The sequence below is a fragment of the Nelumbo nucifera genome, chromosome 2, assembly GCF_055504915.1.
Source record: "Nelumbo nucifera cultivar China Antique chromosome 2, China Antique-T2T, whole genome shotgun sequence".
Taxonomy (NCBI): Eukaryota; Viridiplantae; Streptophyta; class Magnoliopsida; order Proteales; family Nelumbonaceae; genus Nelumbo; species Nelumbo nucifera.
The window spans coordinates 113,169,919-113,188,906 of record NC_142650.1 but is presented as its reverse complement, the minus strand read 5'-3'; the positions used below and the strand labels follow the sequence as shown (position 1 = coordinate 113,188,906).

At 41.0% G+C, this 18,988-nt stretch overlaps 1 pseudogene across 1 annotated transcript; it reads left to right on the top strand.

The window, feature by feature from the left end:
• The first annotated feature begins 230 nt into the window (after nucleotides 1-230).
• On the top strand, nucleotides 231-2,104 carry LOC104585877 (homoserine kinase pseudogene; annotated as a pseudogene). Its single transcript, XR_016083091.1, has one exon. The product of XR_016083091.1 is annotated as a homoserine kinase pseudogene (transcript).
• The last annotated feature ends 16,884 nt before the right edge of the window (nucleotides 2,105-18,988 follow it).

The window sequence follows — 18,988 nt, the reverse complement described above, 5'->3', positions numbered from 1 at the left end:
ATGAATACCTCTGTTAAGAAACACTAACGGTATAAAAAACTTACACACGATGAATTTTAGACATTTTGAAAAATTATGGTGAATTTTGAACAATTTCCCTTTTTTTTATATTTTTGAAGGCGGGATTTGATCCCATGTATCCGCTACGACCAGCAGCAGATTTTACCAACCATTTGGTTAGCACCTTTCTAGCGTAAATATGTGATGTTCATACATAGACGGCTCAGCCCGGAACTAGCATAACATAGGAAACGAATGAGAGATCTCTTATACTCATTCGAAAACCCTAACCCTAGATTCCTGAATAACAATTTTCACGGACAGAAAATTCTCGTTCGTCCAGCAATGGCGATCTGTAACTATTCTCACTTCAAACCCATCTCCTTAACTCCTTCAACGAATCGCTGCAGATTCGAATCGTCCACCTCCCGCGTCCTGACCTTCCGATGCAACAACTCTCTCGCCTCAACGCAGCTCAAAGCCGAACCGGAACCAGTCCTCACCTCCGTTAAATCATTCGCACCAGCAACGGTCGCCAATCTCGGCCCCGGCTTTGATTTTCTTGGCTGTGCCGTCGACGGACTCGGCGATTTCGTCACCTTACGCGTCGACCCCGACGTGCATCCCGGCGAAATCTCGATCTCCCACATCCATGGCGTCGAAAGCAGCGTCGCAAAGCTCAGCAAGGACCCTATATCGAACTGCGCTGGAATCGCCGCCATCTCCGTCATGAAGAAGCTTGGAATCCGATCAGTGGGTCTTTCACTGGAACTCGAGAAAGGTTTGCCGTTAGGAAGCGGCCTCGGATCAAGCGCCGCGAGTGCTGCAGCCGCCGCTGTAGCCGTTAATCATATTTTTGGCGGGAAGCTACCGGTGTCAGAGCTTGTTCTGGCTGGGCTTGATTCAGAGCAGAAGCTCTCCGGTTATCACGCTGACAATATTGCACCGGCTATTATGGGAGGGTTCGTGCTGATCCGCAGCTACGAACCGCTTGACCTAGTCCCATTGGCGTTCCCAGCGGAGGAGTTGTTTTTCGTTTTAGTAAGTCCGGAATTCGAAGCTCCGACGAAGAAAATGCGGGCGGTGCTGCCGAAGGAGATCGGAATGTCGCATCACGTATGGAATTGCAGCCAAGCAGGGATGCTGGTGGCGTCGGTATTGCGAGGAGACTTAAAGGGGCTGGGGTTGGCTTTATCGTCGGATAAGATCGTGGAGCCAAAGCGGGCGCCGCTGATTCCTGGCATGGAAGCAGTAAAGAAGGCAGCGATTGAGGCAGGGGCGTTTGGATGCACGATTAGTGGGGCCGGGCCAACGGCGGTTGCAGTGACGGATGATGAGGAGAAAGGGAAGGAAATTGGGTATCAGATGGTCGACGCATTCATGAATGATGGAGGTCTGAAGGCTCGTTCAGTGGTGAGAAAACTGGACCGAGTTGGAGCCAGGGTTATTGAAAGCAACCCCTGATGAAGAATGAAGAGAAATTTCAAATTTCTAGGTTGGTGTCCTTTGCTTCAGATCCTTCGTTTGGATCCTCATTATCAATTCTTGTTGGATAGTGGAGGAGTTCTTATTGTGTGGTTAGAAGCAACTCGCTTAGTCCATACAAAGAGAAAAGTTCTAATTTGATTGTATTTAGCTGCTTCTTCCATCTTCCTATCTGGCTTAATCCAATGGAATATTTGTTTATGAAGCATCTGTTAAAGTGGACTATGAAATTTTGATCCATTCAGACACCTTCAATGCTATCTAAGTGGACTATGGAATAGTTGTTTTCTCTTTCATCAGCATGCATATAGTATGGCAGAAAAGAAGCAAATGGGTGTAACAGCAGCAGAAAAAAACAGGCCAACAACTTGGATGATATGAATTTTGAAGATCAAATTTTTTTTTTTTTTTTTTTTTTTTTTTTTTTTTTATATGAGGCTACTGTTTTATCTATTATTAGATGCTTCAGTGCAAGATTAGGAACAAAATAAGTTAGAATTTCAAGGCACTCCTCCAAGATTGATTTGTCAGTACTGCGAAGTACCTGTTTTTCATGGGGATGTATTTATATTTGTATTTCAAGATAAAATGAATCTATTTCTATTGTCTGTGGTATGCATAAGAGAAACCTGGTCCAATTCAGTTTATCTACTCTTGATAATGGTGAAAAATAGTACTCTGGTTAAAGACATCAAAATTAGGGTATCAACCCTTAACTGAAAGTCTGCAATTGATGGAAAGAAATTTGGAGAATGGCTTATAGAGAATTCTCTGACAGAATTTATTAAATTAATGATGCCTTTCTTTCTAAAAATGTTCTCAGTAAATATTACCATTTATTACCAAACGACAAATGAGATCCATAACCGGTTTCTTTGAATTAATGTATCATGAAACATGTGGGACTAGATGACTGGATTGCTCTTGATGGTTGATAAACAGCTTCATAATGTTCTCAAAGACAAGTCTTAATGGCAGGTTGCAGCGTTCTTTGGCAGATTTGGAGGGGAAGAAACAAATGTATATTTGAAAACAGCCCTTCAAAGTTCAAACCTCAATCTATTATTGAAACGGCAAATGTATTGATGGTCAATCTATGGTCTCTCAGGTGCTCTCAGGTGGAAGAAATCTCCCCCAGGTGATATTATTAAATTAATGTTGATGCTGCAGGTTCAGTTTGCCGTTGGATGAGCCAGTATAATTATCAGAGATGATGGGGGGAGATTTGTGTATGCCAGAGCTATTCCTTTACATGGTGGATCTCCAGCTGAGCTAGAAGCTTTAGCTGCTCAAGCTGGCCTGAATATGGCTATGGAGTATGGAGCTTGGTCTCTCAGAGACCACTTTAAATGTTTGGAAAAAAACAGCCCAGGCTGTTTCGGTAGCTTCTACACATGGCAACGTTAGCTAATTCAGGTCTTCATTTGTCTTTTCAATTAAAAAAGTATTGAGTGTAAATATTATTTTACCCACACTCATTTTGAGGGCCATTCACAAGTCTCTGAAAACAGCGCAAGCTGTTTTTTTTCAAACAGCCATAGTTTTTCCGGTCTCTCAAGCATAGTTCTTCAGAGTGATGCAAAGTCAATCATTGACCTTCTGTTGGTGCATTTCATGGAAGCACCTTGGCAACTGAGTAACATCATTGCCCATTGCAGAGGTATCCTTCAAACTCGGCCTGAATTACTCAGTAAACTTCACCGGTCAGTAGTCATTACTCATTACAGTAATGGGCAGTCCATTATATGGTTTTCTTTTTTGATAAGAAAGCAGAAACTTCTTTCAATAATAGAAGGAAGCAGTCTAGAACAGGTCAAGTACAACCTAACAGCTCTCAAAAGATCAGTGCAAGCATGAGAGGAGATCCAATCTGGCCAGTTAAAAGAAAATAAACCCTGCTCCTGAAGACCCCTCTTAGCAATAACGTGATCAGCAAGACTGTTATATCTTCTGTTCACATACAAAAAAACAAACATCAAGAGCAGCAGCTGTTTTGTCAAAGCTATCCTTACAAGGGAAACAAACATTGGGACTGAAGTCTGAAATTCTTCTGTTTGTGCAGTTAATCAGGTTCAAACAATCTGATTCTGTGATTCAACCACCACTTTAGCCATTGCTTCTGCCTGAATGGCTGAAAAGGAAGAGAAACCACTTTGCTGATTAATGGGTTTGATGTCGTACATCTTCCACAAATCAACTAGATATAGGATCCCAAGATTTCATCTTCAAGAGAATTCCTCAACCACCGAGTCTGTACTCCTTTCAAAACCTTCATGGCAATCACTTTTCGACTATGCTCACTTAACCACCAACTGTAAGTAGGGGTGGCAAATGGGTGGGTTGGGTTGGGTTGGGTAAGGGTTGAATACCAACCCACCCATATTGACCAACCAATACACCATGATCCATCATCAATGCTTCTTAAAGGGTCATAACTCACCCTAACCTGGGTCACCCTAACCCACCCATATTGACCCTTACCCACCTTCACCCATACTAACCCACCTACCATCACCAATAAATATAGAAATGGATTGGGTCAACCCATATACCCAAAAAACAACTTTTGAGAGAATAAACTCTCTCGAGTCTACCACGTGCTATAAATGGGACAGGTTGACCCATATACCTGAACATAACATTTTTGAGAGAATCATCTCTTAAGGCCGCCATGTGATAGAAATGAGTTGGCCAACCCATATACTCGAAAATAACATTTTTGAGAGAATAATTTCTACAAAGGATACCACATGGAAAAAATGGGTCAAGTTGACATGTATACCTGAAAATACAAAAATTATGCAGAAAAATACCAAAAACTTTATAGAAAATGCAAAAGTTTTGCAAAAAAATACTAGAAAAATTGTAGAAAATGCAAAAATGGCAGAAAATATTGCAGAACATAAAAATACCAGAAATTTTTCAAAAATATAGAAAAAAATACCAGAAATTGCAAAACTTTTGTAGAAAAAATAAAAATAAAAAGCAGAAAATACCAGAAAATTGCATAAATGCATGAGAACATGAGAAAAATGCAGAAATTATGTAGAAAAATTGCAGGAAATTGAGAAAAAATATAGAAAAATTGCAAAAAGTGCAGAAAATACCAGAAATTACAGAAAGTGCAAAAATGCATAACTTTTGCAGAAAAATTGCAAAACAATGTAGAAAATACCAGAAAATGCATGAAAACACCAGAAAAAGTGCATAAATTATGCAGAAAATCCCAAAAAATTACAAACAAATGCAGAAACTACTAGAAAATTGTAGAAAATACAGAAAATTGCAAGAAATACAAAAAATACCAGAAAATTGAAAAAATAATGCAGAAAATACCAGAAAATTGCAGGAAATACCAAAAATACCAGAAAATTGCAGAAAATGCAAAAACAAATACCGAAAAATTATAAAAAAATTCAAAAAATAGAAAACATTTTCAGAAATGCACAAACAATGCATAACTTTTACAGAAAAAATCAGAAGAATGCAAAAGAATACCAAAAAATTGTAGAAAATGCATGAAAACACTAGAAAACATGAAAACATACCATAAAAACATGGCAAAAAATGGTAGGAGGAAGGCCCAACCTTTACTCAGAAACCTTCAACCTGAATTGAGACTTTCAAATTACTAAAGCCAAGGATTAAAGTATTGGTATCGAGTATCGGGTATTATATCAGATAACGAAGATATAGGTACACTTTGAAAATGCATGGATATAGATAAAAAGTATGGAAACATATGAATACGCTAGGGAAATACACACAAATTTTATAAATACATTAATAACATTAAATTTAAGATCAAAATAATCACAAAATATTATATAATTATAAATACATGGAAAATGTCAATTTTAATGATATATAAGAAGAAATATATTACAATTAGTATACTGGGATGCGTAGCTATCATATAATTTTATTTATAATGGATCCATCAAGAACCCAAGACACTAAATATATGCACTACTATATTTTAATTATTATATCAATTATTGTTTTATTTTACTATTTTAATTTTTTAAAATTAACAAAAAATCAACTCAAATTAAAATATGAATTGAAAATTTATAAAAATATAATCTTAATTTCGAGTGTATCAATTTTGTTAAACTTTCTATGATACATATCATATACAAATTAATATTTTTTAATTACTAAAATAATTATTCCATTATTAATATTTTTATTCTATAAATTTTATAAAATAAAAAATATTTTTTGAAATAAATGTACATTAGTGGATTTGATAGAATCAATTTAATATTATATTCTTCAATACTTTTGTTTATAATATTTTTATTTTTTGTAAATAATAAATATTTTGTTATTAGTTGTTAATGTAAATTAGAATAATAGTTAATAATTTATAAAAATACATAAAAATTTTAAGATTTATATCATGTTCGAATTTATAAATTTTAAGTATTAAAATAATTATTCTATTATTAATAGTTAAAGGAAGGAAGGAAGGAGGGAAGGGAAAGAAAGAAAGAAAGAAAGGAGGCAACATTCACCTATTATGATGACGACAACAACGATGGTGACCTTTTCCTTTGATTTCACATCTATGATCTGAGATCTAAGATCTTGTTTCTCTCTTTCTTCGATCTTAGATCCTAGAGATCTCACCTCTCTCTTTTTCTCTAATCTCTTTCTCTCTCTCTCTCTCTCTCTCTCTCTCTCTCTCTCTCTCTCTCTTTCTCTCTCTCAAATCTCAGTGACCTTAGATCTGAGATTGTGTTTCAGTTCCTCTCTCATCTTGATGTGGCTCGATCTACTCGGGTCGTAGTGTGAGAGTAAGAAGTGGCACAAACTCTGTCTAGAGGCCTGCAAGAGAGAGAATATCAAAGAGCCCGGGTTGTGAGCCTAGGTGAGGGAGCTCCTACAATCAAGTTAGTGCCAAGCTAAATGATCTAAATGAGAATTTCGAGTAGAGAGAGCAAAGTAAGTGATTTCTTCTACTTTATAGAGACAAGGGGTGATCAAGGCATTTCCAAGATTCTCGAAAGTAATGGACCTTGACGATCAGATTCTTAGGAGCCCTTGGGAGTGTTCTTTGGATGAGCCGCTCACTGTTTCCCTAGGAAGTAGGGAGACTCCTATCGTTACCATCGGGTGTTTGACATGCCTCCAAGGATCTCAGTGGCATTGAGTGCCTTGAAACACATTCCTTGTGCTGATGTGGCATGTTGGACTTATTGGGCCGGAGTGCCGATCTTATGCCTAGGCTATCTAGGTGTCTTGAGGTGTTCGAGGCAAAATTGGGGCCTTGTTCAGTCCACTTGGACCGATGTCAACGACCTCCAGGGGTTTCTCGATAAAACATGAACTCGACTTGGTGGCGAATGAGTCCCGACCTATCGTTCCTATAAGTCTTGAGGCTTCCAAGGTGACACGTGGTGTCAAGTGATTGGTGTGCTAGTTTTGCCCATCATCAAATGCCCCCCACTTTCGAGCTCGAGGTGGAGGAGCTTGGGTGAAGGGAGTCGGCCAGTGAGGTTAACTGTTGATTACTTCACAGGTTGTTTCCTTCAGGTCATTGGTCGAGCTCGGACGCATCGTATGTTAAACAGTGTATGCCCTTAGCTCCAACCAGATTGATGTACTAATGCATTTATTGTAAATGAATAAAAGTACATAATTGTTTCATGTTATAATTGGTGTATTTCTGTGTAATTACCCTTAAACTGGACATTTATGAGACTCGTGTTAGTTTAGAATGTTCTTAGCCGTTGGATAGACTCAAGGAAGTTTATCCTGCCAAGGTTGACACATATGTCCTGCCAAGAAGGTTGGGGTAATCCGTCTCAGCTACCAAGGTTGGACCCGAAGCACATGCAGTGTGTGTTTGTTTGAAACATTGAACCCGAATCAATTTTCAGTTATGCCCTAAACCTTGGAGACTGGTGGGCACAACTGGAAAGTTACACATAACCCCTAGACTCAATTATGGCACTGCATTGGCTATTGGATTTTGCTATCTTTGATATGCCAATCAGTGAGATCCTTTAGGGGTCAAAACCTGGGTATGTTGGGGCAGTTTGAGAATTCACTCGAGTGGGTGATCATAGTGATAGGATTAGCCTCTTTGTCGGACAAAGTGAATGATCGAGATTGCACTCTCTTTGATGGAAACCAAAACTGCCGGCAGTCGATTTCAAAATTGTTTGAGATTTGTTTTACAAAATTTATTTATATGATAATATATATATATATATATTATGTTTTGAGAAAAATGTTTGCAAAAGGTTTTAATTCCCGGGACCCATCCAAGCAGAGAGTGCGACACTACACTTTGTAGTGAGGGGAGAGGTTTTTCCCTGTTGGGTAGTGTTTGGTCATTAAGGGCTGAGAGGTTAAGTGTAAGAGACCATTTATGGTTGTTTTGCCTGATGGACTATATCTCTCCTAAGTCCATTGTCTTTGGGCCTTCATATGATGGCTAGACTCAAGGATCATTTAGTGTAAATGTTGGGCCCATTAAGAGCCCATAATGATGGACTCAAGGGTTCATTGTACTTGATAGTGAATTCGGCCAAGCTTTTTCACAGAAGTTGGGCTAAACCCATATGGTCTTATGTGAGGTCATTGTTGGGGTCCCACAATATACAAAGAGAACCAAATGGGCCAACAATTATCTAGGGTCATGAGCCACTTAATGGTCCTAAAGCCCATGATTAATTAGATTAATCAAGTGGTTACATGACAGCTTAAACAGTCATGTGACATGGGCGAATATGGGAATGGATATGGGTTTGGATCAACAATTAGAATAAGAGGATAAGTCTTATCCACTTAAAGAGTCCAAATCCAAATAAAGATTTGGATTAGGATCCTCCTAATTCGATTAGGGGTGTTGATCCTTAAGGCTTATAAAAGGAGGAGGGTGAACTGCTCTAGTTATCAATATGCTCTCAGTTCTCTCTTTTTGCTCTTGCCGCCCAGAAACCCTAGTTTGACCTCTAATTCTTGAACTGATAAAGATTAGTTTTGATTTCTGATTTTTTGCAAGAAAATATCATATTCAATTCATGCTCACCACCCTTGCTTGAAAAACTATGTTGCTGAACTGGCCTCTCAATTCAAGTCGTGCCATCTTCAGTGGAAGCTGGTTTTGGTACACTCTTTGGTGTGAACTACTACTTTGAGAGCTACACTTGTGGATTCCGTATTAGGTATATTTCTCCCTTTACTGTTGGTTTCAAATATGATCCGGTTTCAATGCAAGAATTATCCTAGAAAAAGCAGTTTTTCTAAAATTAGGAATACAATTCTCAAAAGGGTAAAAGGAAAACTTTTTGAAATTTCACCCAACCATCTAGCATGGTTCAGCCATCCATATGATTTGATATCCCTTTCCTTCATCGTACAGAGGTACGAACATAATGCCTCATTAGGTTATTGCGGACGCCATCAAATCACTTAACCAGATTTGGTTTCTTAGAATTCAAAATGATGTGTTGATCTGGACCGTCAAATGAAGTTGATCATAGCCATTGAGGGTCCGGGCCCTCCGGCTATAAATAGTTGGCCTTGGAGGGGTCCATTTCCTTTGTCCTTAAGCAAGAGCTGAGCGACAGGAAGCTCAGCCATGTCGGTTTGGTTGGTATAACTTTGTGAAGTTGGTAATTCTTAGGAGTTTTCGGTAAGTTTCTCTTCTCCTTTCTTGTCTTAATGTGTGGTAGTGAGTCTGAAGGGGAAGGCCATGCGTGTCGCTCATGTTGAGGAGGGGTCCTCGACCCAGGAGCGGCAAGGTTCCCATAAGGGGGCCTCCACCTCCCATCGCCAACCCAAGCAAAAATCTGAGTTCGGTCCAACCGAGCTAACTTCCGATGAGGTCAAGTTTTTCATAGGTTGATATAGGATCCTAGACCGTTTTGAGTACATGTTTCCCATTGGTGGCCAGATGTCTTAATAGCATGAAAAGAATGAGGTTTGTGTCTTTGATCAAGCTCTAGAGGTCGGACTAAGATTCCCACTACACTCCCTCATAGTCAAGGTATTGAACTATTACAACATTACCCTCTCTCAACTTTATCTAAACTCCGTTAGAACTTTAGTAGGGACTATTTCATTCTGCCACCACTTCAGTTTTCCTCTGGACCTCAAAACTTTAACTTGCATTTGTTGCTTGAAACGAAACCCTACCAAAGAGTATAGCTTCTATCTATCTTACCGACCTGGATACAAGTTGTTGGCGGTTTTCCATTCAAGGTGCCAGAATGGAAAAACCGGTTTTGCTTTCTCATTGTCGAAGAGGGCTGGCCCTTCAATACTGAGTGGAGGACAGCCATTAGGGATACTGGGGAGGCCACCTTGAGCAAGGCCTTATAGGAATGAGTGAAGGGTTTGATCGAGAAGAAAGCCAGGTTAGCGACTACCTGATAGAGGTGGCACTGGTTCGAGCTAAGCTGAGTCCTCAAGGTAGGTCATTCATCGATACTTAGGTGAAATGGATGGTGTCAACACCATGGGGTTCCTCCATCGAGCTAAGAAGGAGGTGAGGAAGAGGAAGGCCAAAGAGTTGTCTTCAAACCACTTTTGGCATGTAGGAGGGACAATAGCCAACTCCTATGGTCAACTTAGAGGAGGAAATTGAGCTAGTGCAAACTGATCGCCCTAATGTCGAATAGGTCACACCGGCCTCCGAGCAGATGGGCCTAAGCTCAAGGGTGGAGCAGACCAACATAGTTGAGGTGATTCCACCGATGACCGATAAGCCATCACCCCGGCTAGTTCCAAAGTGGTCAATAACGACCTCGCACCAGGTTATGAAACCTCGGGTGGTACTGGAGATGAGTAAAGGCATTCTCCTTCCTGAGGATGTCAAGGAGTTTAGCAGTCAACAGACCTAGGTGCTTGGTGGCAAACTTTGTCAAGCTATTCTATTGGTAAGAGCTTGAACGAGTTTCTTTGTCGCTTTCTTTTTATGTTTTGATCATAGCTTCTTCTTTTGTAATCGAAATCCTTGGCTCTGGTCCTTATGAGTAGATGTGAGACCTCTGAGCGCTAGTCCGATCTATTGGAAAAGGAAGTTGGATCTTCAATCTTAGTTGAATGGGTGTTGATGTATCATCGTGCAAATATCAGAGCGGGTTGTTGTGGTGGAGTTGACTAGGCAGCTGACCGAGTTTGAGAAGAATGTGGACTCACTAATGATCGAGTTGAATGAGTGGTCTGCCTAGCTAAAGGTACAGTAGGCCTAACATGCCGAGGACCTCCAAGCTACAAAAGTGAAGGTCATTTATGTGTTCTGAGCCTCACATAACTTTTCAAAGCAAAAAGATAAATATGCTACCGCTACTATGAGGGAGGGTTTCAAGCTATGTCAAAACCTCATCAGTTCGCTTACACTGGATTACAACATCAATCCTTTGGTGATCGACACTGCCACCCCTGAGATGGCCACAGAGGTTCACAACGAACCAGACTCAAGGGGAAAAGTTAGTGTGGAGGATGACGATGAGGAAGGCGATAATGATGATGAGGACAAGTTTGGTGATGATGTGGAAGGTGGTGAGGATGATGAAGGTGTGAGGGCCAGCATTGATTACTAGATAGTAGTGATATTTTTACCTATTTTCTTGGACCTTTGCATATAGTATGTGATCTGAGCCTCCGAGCTCGATTTTCTTTCCGAATTGCCCCTTCCCCCCCCTTTTTTTTGAATGTATGTACCAAACACTTTTGCTAATTAATGTAATGACGTATTTCCTTTCATATGCTATGCAACCTGATAGTTGAGTATCAAAATGGTTTCATCATGATGGCAAATTGGTTTGTATACAAAAATTCGCCTAAGTGTTGGAACAATGTTAAAACGTTTTCTGAGGTGTTTATATACAAGCTGCCATGTTCAAATGCGAGCTTTGAGGTAACCCGAGGTATTGAAATGAATTTGGTTTAGTGTTTAAACGGTTATGACCCATAGGTCATGCCCCAAGGTGTAGGCTCCTGACTGAGGTGTTTAGTTGCCTAATTTTAATGAAGTTGTTACGTGAACACTATGAAAATGGAGCTTGGTTGTTGCACTAGATTGTTTCTTAATGAAATATTGTCAAGATGACGTGAATTGAAGAGAGCAAAAACAAATTGAATTGAAATTAGAGGTATGAATTAAATCAAAGTGCTTGCGCTGACGAACTCTTAAAAGTAAGTCATACACTTGTTACATTATGAGCTCCAAAATTCTAAGCAAGCATAGTACTTCCTTAGGTTCTTGGCATTCCATGTATGGGGTACTGACCTTCCTTTCAAAGTTTCCAGATTGTATGTGTTAAGGCCAATGACTTTTGTCACTCTGTATGGCCACTCCTAGTTTAGCCTGAGTTTTCTTGAGCCCGACTCAAGTACCATGACTTTTCAGAGTACTGGGTCACCAAATTGAAAATCTCACTTTTTTACCTGAGCATTATGATAACGGGCTACCCTTTGTTGGTACACCACAGTTCTGATTTAAGCGTGGCCCCTTATTTCTTTGATGAGGTCAAGGTTGGTGCATAGTTCATCATCATTACCTTCTTCATCATATGCTTCTATCCTAAGGATTGGTAATTCAATTTCAATTGGTATCACGACCTTTGTTCCATAGGTGAGGTTAAATGGGGTTTCACTGGTGGCCATTCTGTAGGTCATTTGGTATTGCCCAAAGAATGCTAGGTTTGTCATCTCGGCCAACCCGTTTGCCTGGGGATGGGCCACAAATGTGAAGTGTTGCTTGATCCCTAGCTCATCACACCAGTTTTCGAACCTGATGTCTTCAAACTATCTACCATTATCTGAGATCAATGTGCGAGGTAGTCCATATCGGCAAACAATGTTTCTCCAAAAATACTATGCACATTTCGAGTTGTAATGGTCGTTATTGACTCTACTTCAACCCATTTGGTGAAGTAATCTATGGTCACGACTAGGAGCCTTCTGTGCCTGCTTGCTGGAGGGAAAGGGCTAAGGATATCTATCCCCCACTAAGCAAAGGGCTACAGGCTGGTCTGGTGCTATAGGTCGGCGATGGGTTGCTAAGGTATATTAGCATGGCATTGGCATCTATTACATTGTTGGATGAGCTTGATCACATCGACTTTCATTTTCAGCCAATAATAACCTTGTTTGAGGGCTTTTTGGACTAGGGCCTTGCCCCCAAGTGTTCACCACACAGTCCTTTATAGATTTCATGAAGGATGCATTCTGCTTCTATAGGTTGGAGACAACATAGGTACGGAAGGGTGAAAGACTTCCTATACAATAACTCGCCAATTATCACATAGTGAGCTGACTTTCTTCTGAGCCTCTGATATGCATTTCTATTCGAGGGTTCTACTTTGTGCTATAGGTATTCAAAGATCGGATCTATCTAGCTCAATTCGGCGATTTGCACAGGGGCAACTTTTTCCATCATTGTCTCTATACTAGGTCAGGGTAAATCTTCGATTTACACCATCGTCCTTGTGTTGTCTACAACACCAACTAGCTTTGAAAGTGCATCAACTTGTGCATTCTCTGACCTCGGTATATGGTGGAGAGTGAATCAAACTGTCGAATGAGTTCACAAACCTTGGTTAGATATTTGATCAAGGCTAATTCCTGAGCTTTGTTGTGTTCGCTCACTTGATTGACAACAAGTTGTGAGTCACTACACACTTGTAAATCCTTTACGCTAATCTCCTTGGCTAGGGATAAACTAGCTATCAAGGCCTTCATATTCTGCTTTGTTATTGGATGCTTGGAATCCAAATCTTATGGCTTACTCGAGATTTACTTTATTTGGCCTGAGAGAAATGAGTTCACCCCGCTATCTTTCTGATTTGAGGACCCATCTACATGGAGGATCCAGGGCTCTACTTCGGGTCTAACGGATGGTGTCATGCTGGTGGATGCTTCTTAATTTAAGGGTAGATCGTCAGTTGTGGGTGTGCTGAATGTGCACTTCGAGATGAAGTCTGCCAGAACTTGGGCTTTGATTGCTAGACGTGGTTCAAAGTGTATGTCGGACTCACTTAGTTCGATTGCCCATTTTGTTAGCCATCCTAATATGTCAGGCTTTTATAGGACTTGGTGGAGTGGCTAGTTGGTTCAAAGTGTATGTCGTACTCACTCAGTTTGATTGCCCATTTTGTTAGCCATCCTAATTCGTTAGGCTTTTATAGGACTTGGTGAGTGCTAGTTGGTGAGTACAATAATGGTATGGACCTGGAAGTAGGTCTTGGACAAGATGATAAGCACAAAAGTGAGCTTCTTGATGTTAGGGTATTAGGTCTTGGCTGCATGTAAGACTTTGCTTACATAATAAACATGCCAATGTACCTTGTCAGCTACTCAGACTAGTACAAAGCTGATGACTTCTTCTCTAGGAGATAAGTACAAGATGAGCTTGTCACCCTACTCTAGCCTTGTCAATAATGGCAACGAGCTCAGATAGAGCTTGAGTCCCTCGAATGCAAATTGGAACTCCTCCGTCCATTGGAAGTCCTAAGCTTTTTTTATTGCTTGAAAGAAAGGGAGGCACTACCCTGCCAACCTAGACATGAAGTGGATGAGGGCGGCAACCTCCTAATAGATAAGTCTCTAGACTTCCTTGATGGATTGAGGTGGTGACATGTCCAAAATTTCTTGGATCTTTTCTGGGTTAGCTTCGATGTCACGTCGAGTTACTATGTAGCCCAAGAAATTACCCAAGAGAGAGTTGGAAAAATGACTCTTTACGACCATATCATCGATGTACACTTCAATTTTATCTCTATTAATTCAGAAAAAAATTTACTTACAAGTCTTTGATAGGTCACTCCGGTATTTTTAAGGCCGAAGGGCATGACCTTATAGCAGTACAGATCGATCTAAATTACAAAGGTGGTCTTTTCTTGGTCGGCGGTGTCCATCGAAATATGGTTATAGCTTGAGTAGGCATCCATGAAACTTAGTAGTTCAAACCCTGAGGTGGCATCTACGAGCCAGTTTACCCGAGAGAGCGAGAAATAATTTTTGAGGTAGGCTCTATTGAGGTCAGTGTAATCTACGCACATATGCCATTTTCCATTCGCCTTTTCTTACGAGCATTTCGTTAGCAATCCATTCTGTATACTCAACTTCTCTAACGAAGCCAACATCTAGGAGCTTCCCAACCTCCTCATCAATGGTTCTCCACTAATCAGCGGCAATGTTCCTTTTCTGGGTCTGACCAAAGGGTTCACATTTAGTTTTTGGATTATCACAGAGGGGTCTATGCCGGGCATGTCGGTGGCTGACCAAGCAAAAACATCGAGAGTTTAAGGATAGGAATCTTACCAGTTTGGCGCATTGGAGCTTCTCAAGAAGTGACCCAACTTGCACTCTCTTTTCCAGATCGGTCTTAAAGAAAGGAACTAGGACTATTTCCACGATGGGCTTACCACGCTCTTCCTTGGGTTGTTTAAGTGGGTCGAGATCGATGTCAATAACCAAAGATTCTTTGCCCTTTCCATTCAGGGCCTCCACATAACATTTGCGAGACTTGAGTTGGTCCCCTCTAACTATGTTGACCCCATGCTTGGTCGGGAATTTCATTCCAAGGTGGTATGTTGATACCACAGCTCAGAGGGCATAGAGTAAAGGGTAGCCTATAATGGCATTGTAGGGAGATAGGGAATCAACTATCAAGAAGTCATCTTTGAGCCTCTGCCTATTCGGTGCAGTCCTCGTTGAAACCAATAGATTTATTTTGCCCATAGGGCGCACAACATCCTTGCTAAAATTGACCAAAGGCATGTTGATTGGGGTTAGGTCATTCTAATTCAATTTCATCTTCTTAAAGAACTCCAAGAACAAGATATTGGTCGAGCTTCCACTATCTATGAGTATGTGCTTCACCTTATACTTTGTAATGATGAGCTTCATGACCAACGCATCATCGTGTGGGAAATATACTCCTTAGAGGTCATCTTCAGTGAAGGAAATGATGTCTTCTGACCTTGGTTTTTTGGGTGGATTCTCTTCTTCATGTTGTAATTCCTTAACGAATTTTTTACCCACCGAGGTACTGCATCTGACCACAACCGGTCCTTCAGTCGGCAATCAGTCTCATTGCGTTGGTTCCTCGGCTGTTTTGGCACACATTCTTCCTTCTTTATGAATTGTTTTAGGTAGCCCCTTCTGATTAACTCCTCGATCTCGTTTTTGAGATCTCAATAGTATTTGGTGTCATGGCCCTTGGCCTTATGGAAGTGGCAATACCTGTCTCAGTTCCTATTTTCTGGGTTCCCCTTCATGTGAGGTGGCCACTTCAGGTACACTACCTTCTTAATTTGCATGAGAATCTCCCCTCATTTTGCATTGAGTTGTGTAAAACTACTGTACTTGACTGGGGGAGTTTGCGACTGTTTGATTGTCAACTTTGACCTTTTGGATGACCTATGCTGTGCTCATGTCGTCCCAATCCTTCCTCTCTTGCTGCTTTCTCCATGGTTCTCATCCCGATCCTTCCTCTTCCTATCTCCCTAGTCACCTTGATCCGCCATGAGCTCTTCTTCGTTTATGTATTTCTAGGTGTGGTCAAGGAAGCTCTTCATGTTCAAAGGGGGATTCTTGGCTAGGGAGACACTGAGGAATTGATCTTACAATCCATAAGTTGTTGCGGTGACCTGCACTGCTTGATTAAGGTCTTGAACTTGCAAACATTCCAAATTGAATCTAGGGATGTACTCTTGGATACTTTCTCTAGAACGCTAATGAATAGACATCAAGATCGCCACGGTCTTGGTGTGCCTTCGGTTAGTGGCAAAGTGAAAGATGAATAGGTTGGAAAACTGTTTCCAAGTGGTGATGGAGCCTGGTGTGAGCCTTGAATACCACATTCGAGCTATCTGGTGGAACGTGGTAGGGAAGGCCATACATATACTAGCCTCTGTGGCCCCATATAGAGGTATGAGAGTCTAGCATCTTTCTATGTGGTCCATAGGGTTAGTTGTACCATCATAATTTTTGGGGTTCGGTGTCTTGAAGTCCTTTGGATGAGGCTTGGAGAGGATTTCAGTGGACAAAGGAGAGGGGCGAGTGAGTTCGGGGATGCTAGAGGTTTCTGCATGGCTTTCCAACTGAGTGCTGGTGGCATTCTATTCCACACAAGGTCCTGAGCAGTCTAGCATCGAGGTGTGACGTGGACGCCTCTTGGGTCTGTCACATGACTCACATTGCAAATTGGCCATTCAGTAGGATGGATGCCTTAGTTTCGAGTGAGGTGGTTTCTTTTCTATCTGTGCTTTTGGAAATGTATGTCGGATCTTGCTGCTTCGACGTAATTGTCTGTGTATGGCTCCTTAGGGAGCGGGCTTGTAAATGTTGGCAGTTGTCATTTGAGGTGACCTACTTACCATGATCACCCGCGTTAGTGACTTGCTTGTCATTGTTCTGGGGTTGGTCTTTGCCATTTAGGGGCTTGTTGGTTGGTGTTCGGTAGAGGTCTTGTGCTGGTGCTTGCGTAAAGGGTTGTTCCATGGCAGCCATGCGTTGTTCCCATGTTTGCATTCAAAGGTCGATCCCCCATATGTAGGTCATCAACTCCTAAAACTGTTGGATGTCAACCCCTGTCGAGATTATTACGGGGTCTATGTGTGTTGCTCTAGTGGTGTTGGTTTGAGAGTCCTTTCCATTGTGTGAAGTCATGTTGATCACACTAGGAGAGCTGATACTGAAAGTAGTGGGAGGTAGAGGTGGCTTTTCAATCAGTTCCCATAGATGACACCAATTGATGTGGCTCAATCTGCTCAGATTGTAGTGTGAGAGTAAGAAGTGGCACAAACTCTGTCTAGAGGCCTGCAAGAGAGAGAATATCAGAGACCTTGGGTTGTAAGCCCAGGCGAGGGAGCTCCGACGATAAAGTTAGTGTCGAGCTAAATGATCTAAATCAGAACTCCGAGTAGAGAGAGCAAAGTATGTGAATTCTTCTTCTTTTAAGAGCTTACCCTGTGAGGGTGAATGTCTTCCCCTTTTATAGAGACAAGGGGTGATCAAGGTGCTTCCGAGATTCTCGGAAGTAATGGACCTTAACGATCGGATTCTTAAGGGCCCTTGGGAGCATTCTTCGGATGAGCCGCTTGTTGTTTCCCTAAGAAGTGGGGAGACTCCTGCCATTACCGTTAGGTGTTCAACATTCCTTGAGGATCTTGGAGGGATTGAGTGCCTTGAAATGCATCCCTCGTGTTGATATGGTATGTCGGACTTATGGAGCCAGAGTACCGATCTGGTGCTTGGGTCATCTGGGTGTCCCAAGGTGTTTGAGGCAGAACTGGGGCCTTGGTCGGTCCACTTGAACCGATGTTGATAACCTCCCAAGGTTCCTCGATAAAACATGAACCCGCCCTAATGGCGGATGAGTCCCAACCTATCATTCTTGTAGGTCTCGAGGCTTCCAAGGTGACACATGGTGTGAGATGATTGGTGTGCTAGTTTTGCCCATCATCACATCTTTCAATATCTTTTTTCTCTGTTAATAATCTTAAAAAATTAAATATTTATAATTAAATCGTAAACCACTGATCGGATCAAACAATTTAGTAGTTTGACTATCTAAATCAATAATTCTTTAACCAAATCAATGTTTTTTTTTTCAAAAAAGTGGTCCAATCTAAAAATAGATTTGAATACACAACCCTCATAAGAAATTGATAGTATTTTCTTAGCCTTTTTTCTATAAAGGGTATACTATATTAATATTAAAAGTATAAAGGTCCACAAGTTTATTCAGTATTTGGACCCTAAAAAATCCACCCTCAAAAAGTTGCAAAAAAAGCTTAATGTTAAGGGTATATCTTGGGTTTATGGGCAGAAATTAGAGAACCCACAGATGGGTTAGGACCTGGACCTATTCAGATGAAGTTCGAATCTGCTGGCCACATGCCTTGTTTGATACCAAAGGCACCCACCATCAAATGGGTCCTGGACTCCTAGCTGTAAGATCTGCTAGAACAAAAATCAAGATGCAAAGAGGTTATTAATTAAAACTATTACCATATTCGATTTGACAAATGAAGAAAATTTTCTTCAAATGGTTAAAATATCATTTTATTATTGCTAATTTCTTATAATGGGTCCCTCGCTGAAACATTGAGGAGGTGAGCCCCTTGAGACACTTCTTAGAGAAGCCAAACCCAAGGTATGCAAGGGAGGGAGCCGAAGAGAGGGAGGAGGCGGACAGAGGATGGGTATTGTGTAGTGTAGACGAAGAAGAATCGGGTGATGGCTTAGATGATGGTACTAGTATTGGTAGCGTAAATGATGAAGGTGGCTATGGTGCAGGTGACATGGGAAGGTGGAACATTGCAAGTCTATTTCATGGTGACTTAGAGTAGAAAGGGAGGCATGAAAAAGGCAATCAGGAAGGTCAAACAAAGGAAGGAAGAAGCCCTAGACTCCAAGAAACATGTAAGGATGAAGGCATTAAATGGAATAACCAATACCTAAGACTTCAGATTGTGCAAGGCACAAAAGAAAGGGTAAATTAGGAGAACCTGAAGCAAAGCAGGAACAT